The following is a 14,546-nucleotide window of genomic DNA, read 5'->3' on the forward strand; positions in this document are numbered from 1 at the left end:
GTGATCCCATTATTCGGTATATACTCAGAGGATTATAATTCATGCTACTCTGAAGACACATCCCCACATATGTCTATTAAGCACTATTCACAATAGCAAATACTTGAACCAACCCAAATGTCCATCAGTGATAGACTGAATTAAAAAACGTGACACATATACACCATGGAATACTATGCAGCCATAAAAAAAATTAGTTCATGTCCTTTGTACGGACTTGGATGAAGCTGGAAACCACCATTCTCAGAAAACTGTCACAAGGACAGAAAACCAAACATTGCATATTCTCACTCATAGGTGGGAATTGAACATGAGAACACTTGGAAACAGGGCAGGGAACACCACACACAGGGCCTGTTGAGGCAGGGCTTAGGGATGGATAGCATTAGGAGAAATACCTAATGTAAATGACAAGTTGATGGGTGCAGCAAACCAACATGGCACATGTATTCCTATGTTACAAACCTGCATGTCATGCACTTGTACCCTAGAACTTAAAGTATAATTTAAAAAAAGTAAAAAAAAACATAAAAACAAGCAGAAAAAAGACAGTCAAATTAAACATAAATTCAAGAACAATTAGAAAAAAAACAGTATACTGAAATGGGTAGCAACCATAAAAATAATTCCAGTAATACAACAAAACAGCGTTCTATGAAAACCCCAAAATATCATGCTTTCTCTTCAACAATTAATCCAAGTCATAATAAAATATTTTAAATACCAGATAACGGTTTCAGAAGGTCAGTTATTAAGCTACTCCAGGAGATATCAGAGAAAGATGAAAAGCAAACCATCATAAAGGAATATAAAAAGCAGTTCAGGATGTAAACAAAAAGTTTTCTATGATATAGATATCATCACCATATCATAATTGAGGAAAACTTCCCTGGCCTGTCTAGAGATAATCAAATCCAAGAAGCATACATGACTCCTGAAAAATTTATTGCAAAAGGATATTCATCAAGGCATTTAGTCTTAAGGATATTTAAATCCAACAACAGGTAATCTCCAAAAGAAAAAAAACAAATCAGAGTAACTTCAGACTTCTCAGCAGGAAACTTACAGCAAGAAGGGACTGGGATCTTATCTTCAACTTCCTTAAAAAGAAAAACTATCAGCCAAGAATTTTATACTTTGTGAAATTGTTTTATAATTGAACAATAAAAGGTCATTTTCATACAAATACATATCAAGAGAATTTGTCACTACCACAGCAGCAGTGCCAACTGGAAATGATAAAGTTTTAAACCTTGAAGCAAAAGCCTAACATGCACAAAAATAGAAACTCTTAAAAGCTTAAAGCTCACAGGACCTGAAAAACAATAACACAACAATAAACAACTATGTTAACAATTGACACAATAAGACAACAGTACTTCACATCTGAATATTAACATATTGAATGTCAATGACCTAAGCACTTTACCTAAAGATACAGAATGGAAGAATGTACAAAAAAATTTTAATTCAAATATCTTATGTCTTAAAAAGACTTACCTACCATTAAAGAATTCATGTAAACTCTAGGTTAAAAAAAAGAAGAAAGAAAAAAAATCCCATGCAAATGGAAACCAAAAGAAAACAAAGGTAGCTATTCCTTTTTTGTTTGTTTGTTTTTGTTTTGAGTTGGTGTCTCACTTTTTCACCCAGTCTGGGGTACAATGGAGAGGTCTTAGTTCACTACAACTTTTGCCTCCTGGGTTCAAGCAATTCTCCTGCCTTATACTTCCCAGTAGCTGGGATTACAGACATGTGCCACCATATCTGGCTATTTTTTTAATTTTTTTTATTTTTAGTAGAGATGAGGTTTCACCTGGTTGGCCAGGCTGGTCTGAAACTCCTGACCTCAAGTAATCCACTCACCTTGTAGCTATTCTTATACCAGAGAAAACAGACTGCAAAGTAACAACAGAAAAAAAAAGTTAAAGTTGGTCATTATATAATAATAAAAAGGTCAATCCATCAAGAATCCATTAAAATCCAAATTTACATACATCTAACACTGAGCCCTCAAATTCTTGAAACAATTACTACTAGACCTAAGAAATGAGAAAGAAAGCAACCCAATAATAGTGAAGACTTCAATACACTTCTGACAGCACTAGAAAGATTTTTGAGAAAGAAAGTCAACAGAGAAACAATAATCTTAAATGACACGCTAGAACATGTGGATGTAACAAATATCCATAAAAAATTCTACCCGAGAAATATTTAATAAAAATTATATCAAATATCTTCTGATATCACAGTGGAGAAAAGTAGAAATCAACTCTAAAAGAAACACTCATAAGTACATAAATAAATTAAAATTAAATAATCTGCTCCGGAATGGCATCTAGGTTAACAATCAAATCAAAACAAAAGTTAAAAAATCCTTTGCATTGAATAATGATAATGACATGTTATCAAAAGGTGTGGGATACAGTGAAATCAGTGCTTTATAAAAAAAGTTTATAGCACTGAATGTCTGTGTAGAAAAGCCTGAAGGGCACAAGGGCAGAAACTGACAACCTCCTGTCATACCTCAATGAACTAGGGAAACAAGAACAAACTAAACCCAAAGCTAGAAGAAGAAAACAAATAACAAAATCAGAACAGAATAAATGAAATTCAAACAAAAGAAACAACACAAAAGATCAATGAAACAAAAAGCTGTTTTTCTTTGGGAAAAAAAGTTATACTTTTAGCTAGATTAAACAAGAGAGAATATCTAAATAAGCTCACTTAGAAATAAAAACAGAGACACTTAAACGAACACCACAGAAATTCAAAAGATCATTCAGTACTACTATAAAAACCTTTATAAGCCCAAACTCTAAATCCAAGGAAACCACCTTTGCAAAATTATAACTGAGGAAATTATGACAGTGAAAGAAATCAGACCTAACTAGATCTATGTTGCTTCTAATCCTTAAGCTGTCCTTGTTCATTTGGGAGAAATTCAGTTCATGGTTCAACTCTAAAACAAAATTGATAACAGCTCTTTCCCAAAAAAAACCCTCTTCTTGCATGGGGTCCAGTCTGCCTTTGCAGGACTAATAAATTAGCTACAAGATTAGAAGGTACAATTTAGGGGTCATGCAGCCTCTGGCTCCAAGTGTCTGAATCTCCCCCAAATTGCTCTTGGGGATAACATCACTATTGTAAAACCTAAGATCACTACTTGGGAAATTTTGCAGACCCTGCACTCAATGGATCAGCTGACACCATCCAGACCAGTGATCTGGCCCAACCAGTTCTACCATCACACCCAGGTATAGAAGATGTTAGGAAAACTTATCTTTGACCCCCTGTGATTCTGTCTCCATTTTGACCAGTAAGAACTCCCTGCCTCCCAAGCCCTTAAGTACCAAATTATCATTAAAAACTCTGATATCCAAATGTTTGAGAAAAGTGATTTGAGTAATTATAAAACTCTGGTTTCCCACACAGCCAGCTCCGCATGAATTACTCTTTTTTTTATTGCAATTACCCTGTCTTGATAAATCACCTCTGTCTAGGTATTTGGCAAAGTGACCCCATTTTGTAGTTACAAATTTGGTGCATTGTTCAGGAAAAACCCTTGTGGCTACCTGTCCATTGTTTGTTGGCCTCACTCCAGCAATGGATCTAAAAGCTAGCCCAAGTGGCTGCCTAGTTCTCTTGGGCTGGGGGGTGGCTCTGGTACTGTCTCTACTGGTGGGGCATCAGTGATGCAATGTTCATGGATTTAATTGAAATGGGAAGCAGTCATGGAGAGACCTCTCTTAACTGTAGCCCTGTCATGGGGTGTTTTTCTGTAGCCCCATGGTGGAGTGTCTATTTCTAGCTCCATTACATGGTGTCTGGATTGGTGAGTATCCTAGGAACTGCCAATCCCTCCTTTCTTTTTCCCAACTGGTTCTGTAGCCCTATGGTGGGGTTTCTGTCTGTAGTCTCATTGTAAATTGTCTGGCTTGGTGAGTATCCTAGGTGCTGCCAATTACTCCTTCCTTCTCTCCACTGGTTCTGTAGCCCCACTGTGCAGGCCAGTAATAACTATTTTATATTGGCTGAGTGTTTATATTGGCTGAGTGGAAAGCTAAAAAACACCACCGCCCTTATATGAAAGGCTGACGTAACCAAAACCAACCAAGAGCTTTGCCTAGGCCTTTCCTGGGCTTGAAAGCATAACAAAATAATGAAAGAATACTTAACAGCACCCATTTAGAATTAAACAAGTCTTATTGTGTGTCTGAAGAAATTCCCCAGGCCTCCACAAACAAGTCTATTGGGGGTCTGAAGGAATTCCCCAAACCTCCATGATTCAGCAGGAGGCAACACAAGGTAATTACTCCGGCACCTAGACCCATTTAGACTAGGTAAACTTACTGAGGCTATAGAAAAAGGTCTTTGAGACTCAGACTTTAGTTATAGAATAAAACAATTAATCACTTATATCTTCAGATGAACACACACTGACATGTAGACATACAGTTTAGAAGATATATGAACTCTAGAAAACTTTGTAATTTTGAGTTGATCTGGTGATAATTTCCAGGCTTTCTCCCTGTAACCAGTTACAGAAATAAAAACTCTCCCCCTCCTCAGTTTATCTCCATCTTATTATTGGACCATGAGAAATAGCAGTCCAATGTCTCTTTGGTCTGGGAACAAGTTTGGCATGTCAGCAAGGAGATAAGGACAATGTTGAATTCATTGACTGAAAGGTTGTGACAATAGGGACCCTCCAGAGAGCTGTTCCATGCACAAGTCTGCACATTCCTTTCACTACTATGGAAGAATGGAAATCAGGAACAAACATGCTAAAAGATTGAGCTAACCAGATTGTACGCCATGAGCCTATTGAGTATGCTAATCTTTGGCTTGTTTTTTAGGATCAAGGAAAGTTTTCTTTTGAGCTACTAACAGCTTTTAACAATTAAGCAAAATGTATCCCTATGAACAAAATTTGGAGCATATTTGTCTCTCTCTACCTGATTCTCCAGACTTTGGAAACTATTTATGAGTATTCTTAACTTATGGCAGTAAAGTTATTTGTGTAAGAGCAATAAGAGTCTGTTTTGTTTTGTAACAGGACACAGTTGGAGACACCGCTTATTTTGCCAAATATTTTATTGGAATAGGATGCTGTCTTTTAAAGAATCAAACTTGTCTTATGGAGCCAATAAAGTTCTTGGAAAATGGGTCTCATATTTTGTGTACAGAGTCCCTGTATATAGGGATTCTGATCTGTGTTAAATAGAGAATGTCACTTTCTGACAGGCAGGAACCTCATGTTATCTTGGAACCTGAAAAGGAGAGGAATTCACCCAACTCATAGGTATTTGATGGTAGAAATCCATGGCTGGGCTCAGCTTTGAAAACGTTTTATCTCAGATTCCTTCTATGGAACAAAGTTCCATCAATGCCAACTTAAAAGGTCTATATAAAAAACAACTATCCTTGCTGCACTTTATTAAAATAATCTGGCCAAGTATAATAAAGTAAATATGTCCTATCATGATTTGTCTTTAATAAAAATTGGAAACTACAGAGAGAAAAAATGTTTCCAAAACTGTAGTATATCTGTTGTTAAATTCTAGTCTTGCCTGGTGTTTTTTTAATTTTTATTATTTTCTGCAGTTTGAGTTAAATTCCAAAGTAACATTTTCAATTTTTTTCCTTTTTCTTTTTCCCCATTTTGTCCTAATTGGAAATCACTAAGACATAATGTGTGCTTTCTTAATGCTCTATGAACTGAAGACTAGGTGTTTCAGCAGATGCTTCCTCTAAATCCTGGAAACAGAGAGTGCTACAGGAAACAAATCACCCTCTTATACTCCAACAGTGGGTTGGGTGTCCCATAATGATGACCCCCATCTCAGTAGGAAGTAGCCAAAAAGATTATGATGCCCCATCTCCCTGTGTACAATCATAATAGAAACCATGCACAAATTGACAGTGGGGTTTGTGGCAGGCCAAGTCTCCAAAACAACTGCTACAGTACTGACTGAGTGATTAAGTTAAATATTAAAAGCTAAAAAAAAAAGCCAGTGACCTTATACAAAGGCTGGGATGTTAAAAAAAAAAAAAAAAACCCACCAAGAATTTTGACTAGGCCATTCCTCGACCTGAAAGCATGACAAAATAATGAAGGGATTCTTAACAGGACCCACTTAGAAATAAACAAGTTTTATTGTGTGTTTGAGAAAACTCCCCACACCTCCACAAACAAATTTGGGGGTTGAAGGAACTCACCAAACCTCCATGATTTAGCAAGAGACAAAATAAGGATAATCAGCTTATCACTTAGACCAATTTAGATTAAGTAAACTTACTGAGGTTCCATAAGAAGGTCTTCAAGACTCAGACCTTAGTTATAGATTTAAAAAAGCTAATCACGTATATGTTTAGATGAATGTACACTTACACATAGACATATAGCTTAGAAAATATATAAGCTCTGGAAAACTTTCTAATTTTGAGTTGTTCTGATAATAATTTCCAGGCCTTCTTCGTGTAACCACTTACAGAAATAAAAACTCTCTTCCTCCCCAGCTGATTTGTATCTCATAATTGAACTGTGGTAAATAGTTGTTCAATCCCTCACAGTTTGGTTCAGAAACACTATGATGGGGTGTCTGTCTGTGGCCCCATTGTGAGGTGCCTAGATTTATGAGTGTCATAGGTGCTGCCAATGCTACCTTCCTTTTCCCATTTCTCTAGCCCTATGGTGTGGTATCTGTAGCCTCATTATGGAATGTCAGTTTGTAGCTCCACTATGGGACGTATTTGTCTGCAGCCTCATTGCATAGTGTCTCTTCAGCTGCTGGAGGGAGGGGCTGGTCTTGGCTGGCTCTTTCTAACTAGCAGGAAGAGTCTTTGTTTGAGAGACTTCTAATTCAGGAAGATATCAAATAAATTTCTCAGATGGAGAATAGGAGCAAAGTTTGGAAGGGATACTCTTGGAGGTTTTGATTAGAGATCATCTGATTTGCAAGGCCTTCTGTTTGCCTCATTGTTAGGTACAGTAAGTTCCTTTTCAAAGAGACAGCTTGTTCAACTTACTTCTTTTTCTTCTATTTTCAAAGCTTAGCTTCTTCATTCTTTGTGCCTCTTTGCCCCTAGTTATGGTAAACAACTTTCCCACCAGTTGTAATCAATAATTCACATCTGTTCCCCTGGTTACCCACTCTGCAACTATTCGTCCTGCTGAAACCACTTGTTCTGCCACTCACATCCCTCTTACCTTCCTTATTTGGGAAAGTATTCACAAATAGCCAGTTGGGTCAGCTTAGATTCTGCAATCTGACCCCAGCCCATGTGGGAGTGACACATAGATAGGGACTGCTTTAGGAATGACAACCCTTTTCCTCCTTGTTTGGTGTGCTCTTGTAATCATGATGGATGCAGGAAGCACCCTTCTGCAGAAGTAAATTGTCTTGCTGAGAAAACTTTTTGCCTAAGTGCTAGTTCTTCTTTGCAGCACTAAGTACTTGTTTCTAACAATCTGGGGGCTTATCAGGGATTCCCATTCTCCACCAGAGAGAGGGTCTCTGGTCACATCTCATCAGGAGATACGTCCTGCTGCCTTACTGTGGTGGGCTCAAGGTGACAGATTGGGACCCACTCAATACAACAAATAAACCTGGACTCTCAGCAATGTGGAAAGAAACAGGCCAACAACTTGGAAGAAAGGATCCTCACATAAAATGGCAACCAGGTAACTCTGTGCACAGACCAAGGTAACAAGTATTGCAAAAGTGACAAAGTCCTTCCTTGGTGGTCAGGATATCTTGGAGGTTGAAAGTGTGTGATTCAGATTCAAGCATGCTGAGTGCAGAGTGAATGAGTGCAATCTGAGATTCCCAGGGTTTATACTGACCCACCAATGTTAACAGGGTCCTAAATTCCCTCTGGGGAAGGGGCCAGAGAGGATGAAGCAGAAGGAGAAGAGTGCAAGAAACCTCTAGTTGTGGGGGTTTAGCCTCTAGGATAAAAAAGACGAGAAATCTCCAGTAGGGGGGATTGAGCCTAACACAAACCTCTGTAATAGAGAAGGCAAGACATTTCCAATAGGGGAGATTGAGCATCATCTCAAAACTGTTAAGATGGGAAATACCCCAAGTAAGATAGAGAGTAAAAAAGCATAAAACTAGCAGAAATAACATTCCCTCTGAGAGTCCCCAGTAACTCAAGTTAAAATATTGGAAAGATAATGAAAGGACTAAACACAAGAGAAAGCAACAGATGATAAAATATTCTTATGTCATTTGGACCCAGGAACCAATCTTCAAACCCTCAGTTTTCTGGCCAAAGTTTGAGTCAAATAAGGATTGGATTTGTCAGCTTTTAATATAACATAATGATGATAAAAGCTTTGTCTCCCAGGAGGAGATAAATTATGCCCTACATTGGTAAATAATAACTCTGTAAATAAAAACTTCTGTAAACAAAGGAGGAACTGTCCCCCTTTAACCTCTAAAAACTGGAGGGAGAAAATCAAAGACTAATTCCTCTGAAAAAGATAAAGACCCTATTCCTAGACAGCCCAGCAACACATGGGACCCCCTAGACAAACTTGCCCAATCCAATGCTCCTAACTCTAATTTACCACCCCCTCAAGCAGAGGCAGTTGTCTCAGACCCTTCTCCTACTCATATTGTCCCACCTCCTTATACCTGTGCCTCCTGGGAATCATCCCAAGACCTGTTCTCTACCAGCCTAAGCACCCTTCTCTGAAAGGACTTCAACATGAGATAGAGCAATGTAAAAAAAGATACTCATAACTCCCAATTCCCCTTTACCTCAAGAGAATCAGCTTCAGCCTGCTTCTCCTTAAGAGAGGTGCTCCTAGGAGGAGAAGGCATTAGTTTTATTAATGCTCCTTTAACCAGCTTGAAGATCCAAAACCTGAAAAGAGGACTCAAGCCACTACTAGACAAGCTTTATGGGTGTTACCAGACCAAAGAGAAATGTTATCCAAGCCCCTCATGACAGAAGTTCTTTCTCATTTGCATGAAGGGACTCACTGGGGACCTCAAGCTATGGATGATGCAGCCCTCAGCGTTTATGGATGTATAGGAATTTATACTTTAGCAAGACAATTTACAATGAGCTGCCTGGTACATAAAAAGACTAATAAGCAGACCCTCAGAAAACTATCTCCTGGAAGGAGAAATCCAGGATTAAGACTGTTCCAAAGTGTCCAACTGATTACACTGAAATGCCCCTAATCAGCCACTTAAAATATTTATTAATGATAGTAGATCACCATCCTTATTGAGTAGAAGCTATTCCCTTTTCAAATGCAACTGCTAATAACGTAGTCAAAGCATTAGCTGAAAATATTATACCCAGGATTGGATTAATAGAAAATAGCAATTCAGATAATGAGACTCATTTCACTGCCTATGTCATTAAAAAACTAGCCCAAACACTAGATATAACCTGGGACTGCCATACACCCTGGGACCCACCTTCAACAGGACAAGTAGAAAGAATGAACTAGCCTTTCAAAAATTGCCTAACTAAATCAGTCCTAAAAACTCAGTTGCCATGAACTAAATGCCTTCCCATCACCATGTTAAAAATCTGAACTGTCCCTCAGAAAGATACTGGCTTATCCCCTTATGAAATGCTGTATGGGTTCCCTTGTCTACACATTAGTGCTGACATCCCAATGTTTAAAACAAAAGATCAGGTCCTCAAAAACTATATACTTTTTTTATCCCCCACTTTCTCTTCCCTTAGGACCAAAGTCCTCTTAGCACAGATGCTACCCAGTTCACCAAACCAGCCTGGAGACTATGTTCTCTTCAAAGTTTGGAAAGATGAGAAGCTCAATCCCACCTAGGATGGACAATATTTGGTGTTTCTAATGACCAAGTTAGCTGTCCGTATGGCCAAAAGGGGATGGATTCATCACACTAGGAACAAAAGAGCACCACGCCCTCCAGAATCATGGACAATTGTTCCAGGGCCAAATCCAAAAAATTTAACATTAAAACAGGTTTGACCTTCTTATGTTGTATTTCTTTATCTTCCCCTGCTATTGCTAGTCCTCTCCTTATTAACGTAACCAGGTCAAGCTGACCCCAAACTAATACCTTTGATGCTTGTCTTATTATACCCTGTGAAGATCTCCAAAGACAAAGGCAACTCTTAGCCTCACAGAAGTATCTCTTCCCCTTTAAGACAAAGGATCTCCCTCTCAAGACCCTTGTTCCTTAACAAATGCGGGAAAACAAATCTGCAATAGGGAAAATGAATTATGTGAACAACAAAATATCAAGGCTGGACCTCATCAACAGATGGTTGTATGTCCTTAAAACCATACATTCACTTTGCTAAAGGAAGGACCCCACCCCCAATTGCCAGTATAACCAATCTAATCCACTGCAAATTTCTATCTCACTCACACTTCTCCTACTTGTCACTTATACAGCATGGAAGCTGAAATGTCAGGGACATATCTAACTGGATCTTTCAAGATATGTTTTATTACCCCTTCACCTCCTATACTTCCTTCTACACTATCCCCCAGTGAAATTAGTATTCTTCCTCTACACAACGATAAAACCAAAGTGGCTATTGTAGAAGTTATGGATTTAAAATGAACTGTATCCTTTGAAATAGGATATTAAGATGAAACTGCTTGGTTGGGATGGATTAAATATTCTGTTTGAACTCTAAAAAAACGCTATTGTTATGCTTGTGCATATGGTAGACCAGAGGCGCAGGTCACCCCTCTCCACTGGGATGGTCTTCCAGCTGACCAGGCATGTAGATGTTTTCCAAGATCCCACAGCCTAGGGGAATAAATCCTGCCAAAGTCTCTCTCCGCTACTCCCTGAAGTCCAACACCCTGTGGGTCAGCCCCTGAGGGCCATTCAGCCTCTATCTTCTGACACCAATTTTACCTGATATTTCTCACAACAAGGGGAAAATTTGGCATTTCTTGGAAACCTAAATGGTTCCAGTGAACTATAGTCCTTCCAAGTGCTTACCAATCAGTCTGCCTTTGTTCATCCTCAAGCAGATATATGGTGATATTGTGGTGGACTCTTACTGGACACTCTGTAAGTAACTAGAGTGGCACTTGTGCCCTAGTCCAGTTGGCCATCCCTTTCACCCTAGCATACTATCAACATGATAAAGAAGAAAAATGTAAAAGAAGAAATGCTCCTCATGGATCCTTTGACTCTCTTGTTTATATAGATGCTATTGGAATCTCATGAGGGGTACCAGATGAATTTAATGCCTGAAATCAAATAGCTGCAGGATTTGAATCTGTGCTGTTTTGATGGTCAACTCTAAACAAAAATATAGATTAGATAAATTACATTTACTATCATCAGCAAAGGTTTGTCAGTTACAGAAGACATGCCATCAAGCGGATCGCTGAACAATTAGGCCTCACCAGCCAAATAGCCTGGAAAAATAGAATGGCCCTTGACATGATGTTAGCCAAAAAAGGGCGAGTCTGTGTCATGATTGAAGTCCAATGTTGTACCTTTATTCCTAATAACACAGCCCCCAATGGGACAATTACAAAAGCTTTGCAGGGCCTGACCTCCTCCTTATCCAATGAGTTGGCAAATAATTCTGGAACAAATGACCCCTCTACAAGTTTAATGGAAACATGGTTTGGGAAATGGAAAGAATTAATGTCTTTAATATGTACTTGTCTTGCAATTGTTGTACGTGTCATTATTCTTGTTGGATGCTGTATTATACGATGCATTCATGGATTAGTACAAAGGCTCAAGAGACAGCAATTACCGAAACCTCTCTTATCTCTCCTCTACCTTATTCAGATAAGCTTTTCCTTTTAGAAAACCAAGCAGAACAGCAAAACCAAGACATGCTAAAAAGGTTTGAAGAAGGATTATAAAAACTAAGAGAGGGAAATTTTTAGGTATAGTAACTTCCTTTTCAAAGAGTCATCTTGTTCTATTTTCTTGTTGTTTGTTTTCTATTTTCTTGTTATTTGTTTTCTATTTTCAAAGCCTAGCTTTCTCATTCTTTGTGCCTGTTTGTCCCTAGTTAATGGTAAACAACCTTCCCACCAGTTCTAAACAATAATTGACATCTTTTCCCTTGGTTACCTGCTCTGCAGCTATTCTTCCCTCCAAAATGTCCTGCCATTGTAACCCACACCCCCTTCCCTTCCTTATTTGGGAAAGTATTCACAAATAGCCAATAATGTCAGCTTAGATTGTGTGGTCCAAGCCCACCCCAGGGTGGAGTGACACAGAGGTACAGACTGCAGGAGGGATAAAAACCCTTTCCCTCCATTGTCTGGTATGCTCTTGTGATCATGACTGATACAGGGAGCAACCTTCTGCAGAAATAAATTGCCTTACTGAGAAAACTTTTTGCCCAAGTGCTAGTTCTATTTTGTGGCACCAAGCACTTGTTTCTAACATCTTTATGTGTGTTTGTATATGTGGTGAAATAACGCAGAAGGAATTGCTGAAGTACAGCAGGCCTAACGCAGAGAGCCCTCCATATTTGTCTGGTTATATTCAGTGAGCCTTGGAGAAAGTTCAACAGCCTGTCTTTGGGTGACTATCTGCTCTTTACCTTTGCCAGAGACCCCATCATAAATTTTCACTCTGAAATCATCCTTCCCCACCTGGAGTGGATCAAAGACAACAAGGACCAAGGGGAAAAAGTTTGTGCTTTGCCAGGTTGATATTGGGTGCTGAATGAAGTAGCTGGTATCTGTTTTGTTATGTGTGTTTGCTGGGATAAAAAAATGTTAATTCTGTTCCCCACACAGCCTGTTGAGCAGTATCTGGCAAGTTAAGAATTTTGCCTATGGTTCCATAAAATAGAAAAGGTTCATTTTCTCTTGTAAAGTGGCTTGAACCTCACAGCTATGACACAAGCAAGCAGGGTCATCAGAAGCTGCTCTGTTCTTCTGGAAACTGCAGAGAAATGGAACCTGGAAATCTGGTATGCTAGCAAAAAGGGTAAGAATTCTTACCAGCCAAGTTTCTGTGCTTTCTCTCTCTTTCTCTATCTGTGTAAATGGTAAATATCACTATTCATCTCTCTTCAAGGTTCTGATTAATAGAAAAATGATTTACAAGACTAGCCTTAGTCTATAGCAAATGTAGTGTACTTTGTGCTGAAAATTTGTCTTTTTGTGTTCTGTAATGGGGAGAGGCATATCATGGAATGAAATGTGGATTTAACATCCCTAAAAGCCTTTTTTTTAAACCAGTTCAGCAGGCTGATCAGGTTTAAACTTTGCTATGGATCCCTGAAACCAATATTGTATGAAATTTCTCTATCTTGTTTTGTCTCCTTAAGAGCTTAAACTTGTGACCCTGTGGGGATACTTTAATTTCCACCATCCAGAGGACAGGAATGTGATCCTGTGTGGATACTTTAATTTCCACCATCCAGAGGACAGGAATGTGATCCTGTGTGGATACTTTAATTTCCACCATCCAGAGGACAGGAATTTCCACCATCCAGAGGACAGGAATTTTAGGGCCCATGTGATAACACTAATTTTTCCTCTAAGCAGTTAAAAGTCTTTGCAAGCTTGAAATTGGCTTCTCTAGGTTCCTAGGAAGAACAGCAGAAACTGTTCAATGCTACAGCATTCATTTATGAATCAGTAGCATTCCAAAGGAAAAAGAACAAATCTGGAGCCTTTGCATTGCTGGACTATAGTTACCAAAACAGTATAATACTGGTATAAAAATTGGCATGCAGATTAATGGAACACAAGAGAAACACAGAAATAAAGCCAAATATGCAAGTATGTACTGCAAACTGATCTTCAACAAAACATACAATAACATAGTTTGGGGAATGAATATCCTGTATAATAAGTGGTGATGGGAGGCTCGGCATGGTGGCTCATGCTTGTATTCCCAGCACTTTGGGAGGCCAAGGTGGGTGGATCACGAGGTCAGGAGATCGAGACCATCCTGGCTAAAAAGGTGAAATCCCGTCTCTACTAAAAATGCAAAAAATTACCCGGGCGTCGTGGCAGGTGTCTGTAGTCCCAGTTATTTGGGAGGCTGAGGCAGGAGAATGGCATGAACCTGGGAGGTGAAGCTTGCAGTAAGCCGAGATCATGCCACTGCACTCCAGCCTAGGCAGCAAAGCAAGAAGCCATATGTAGAAGAATGAAACTGGATCTGTCTCCCAACTAATATGAAAATCAACACAAGATAGATGAATGACTTAAATCTAAGACCAGAAACTATAAAAATTCTAGAGACAATGTTGGAAAAACTCTTCTAGACATTAACCTAGACAAAGAATTTATGACTAAGATCCCAAAACCAAATGCAAAATCAATGAAGTAAACAAATTTGTCCTAATTAAACTATAAATCTTCTGCATGGCAAAAGAAATAATCAGCAAATGTCCCATAGGAGAAAATGTTTGCAAACTACATATCTGACAGTAAGAGTATCCAGAATCAACAAAGAATTCAAACAAATCCATAAGGAAAAAGCAAATACACCCATCAAAATCTGGGCAAAGGACATGAACAGAGATTTCTCAAAAGAAGATATATAAATAGCCAACAAATATTAATGTACAAAAAG

Source organism: Pongo pygmaeus, chromosome Y (genome assembly GCF_028885625.2).
Source record: "Pongo pygmaeus isolate AG05252 chromosome Y, NHGRI_mPonPyg2-v2.0_pri, whole genome shotgun sequence".
Classification (NCBI taxonomy): domain Eukaryota; kingdom Metazoa; phylum Chordata; class Mammalia; order Primates; family Hominidae; genus Pongo; species Pongo pygmaeus.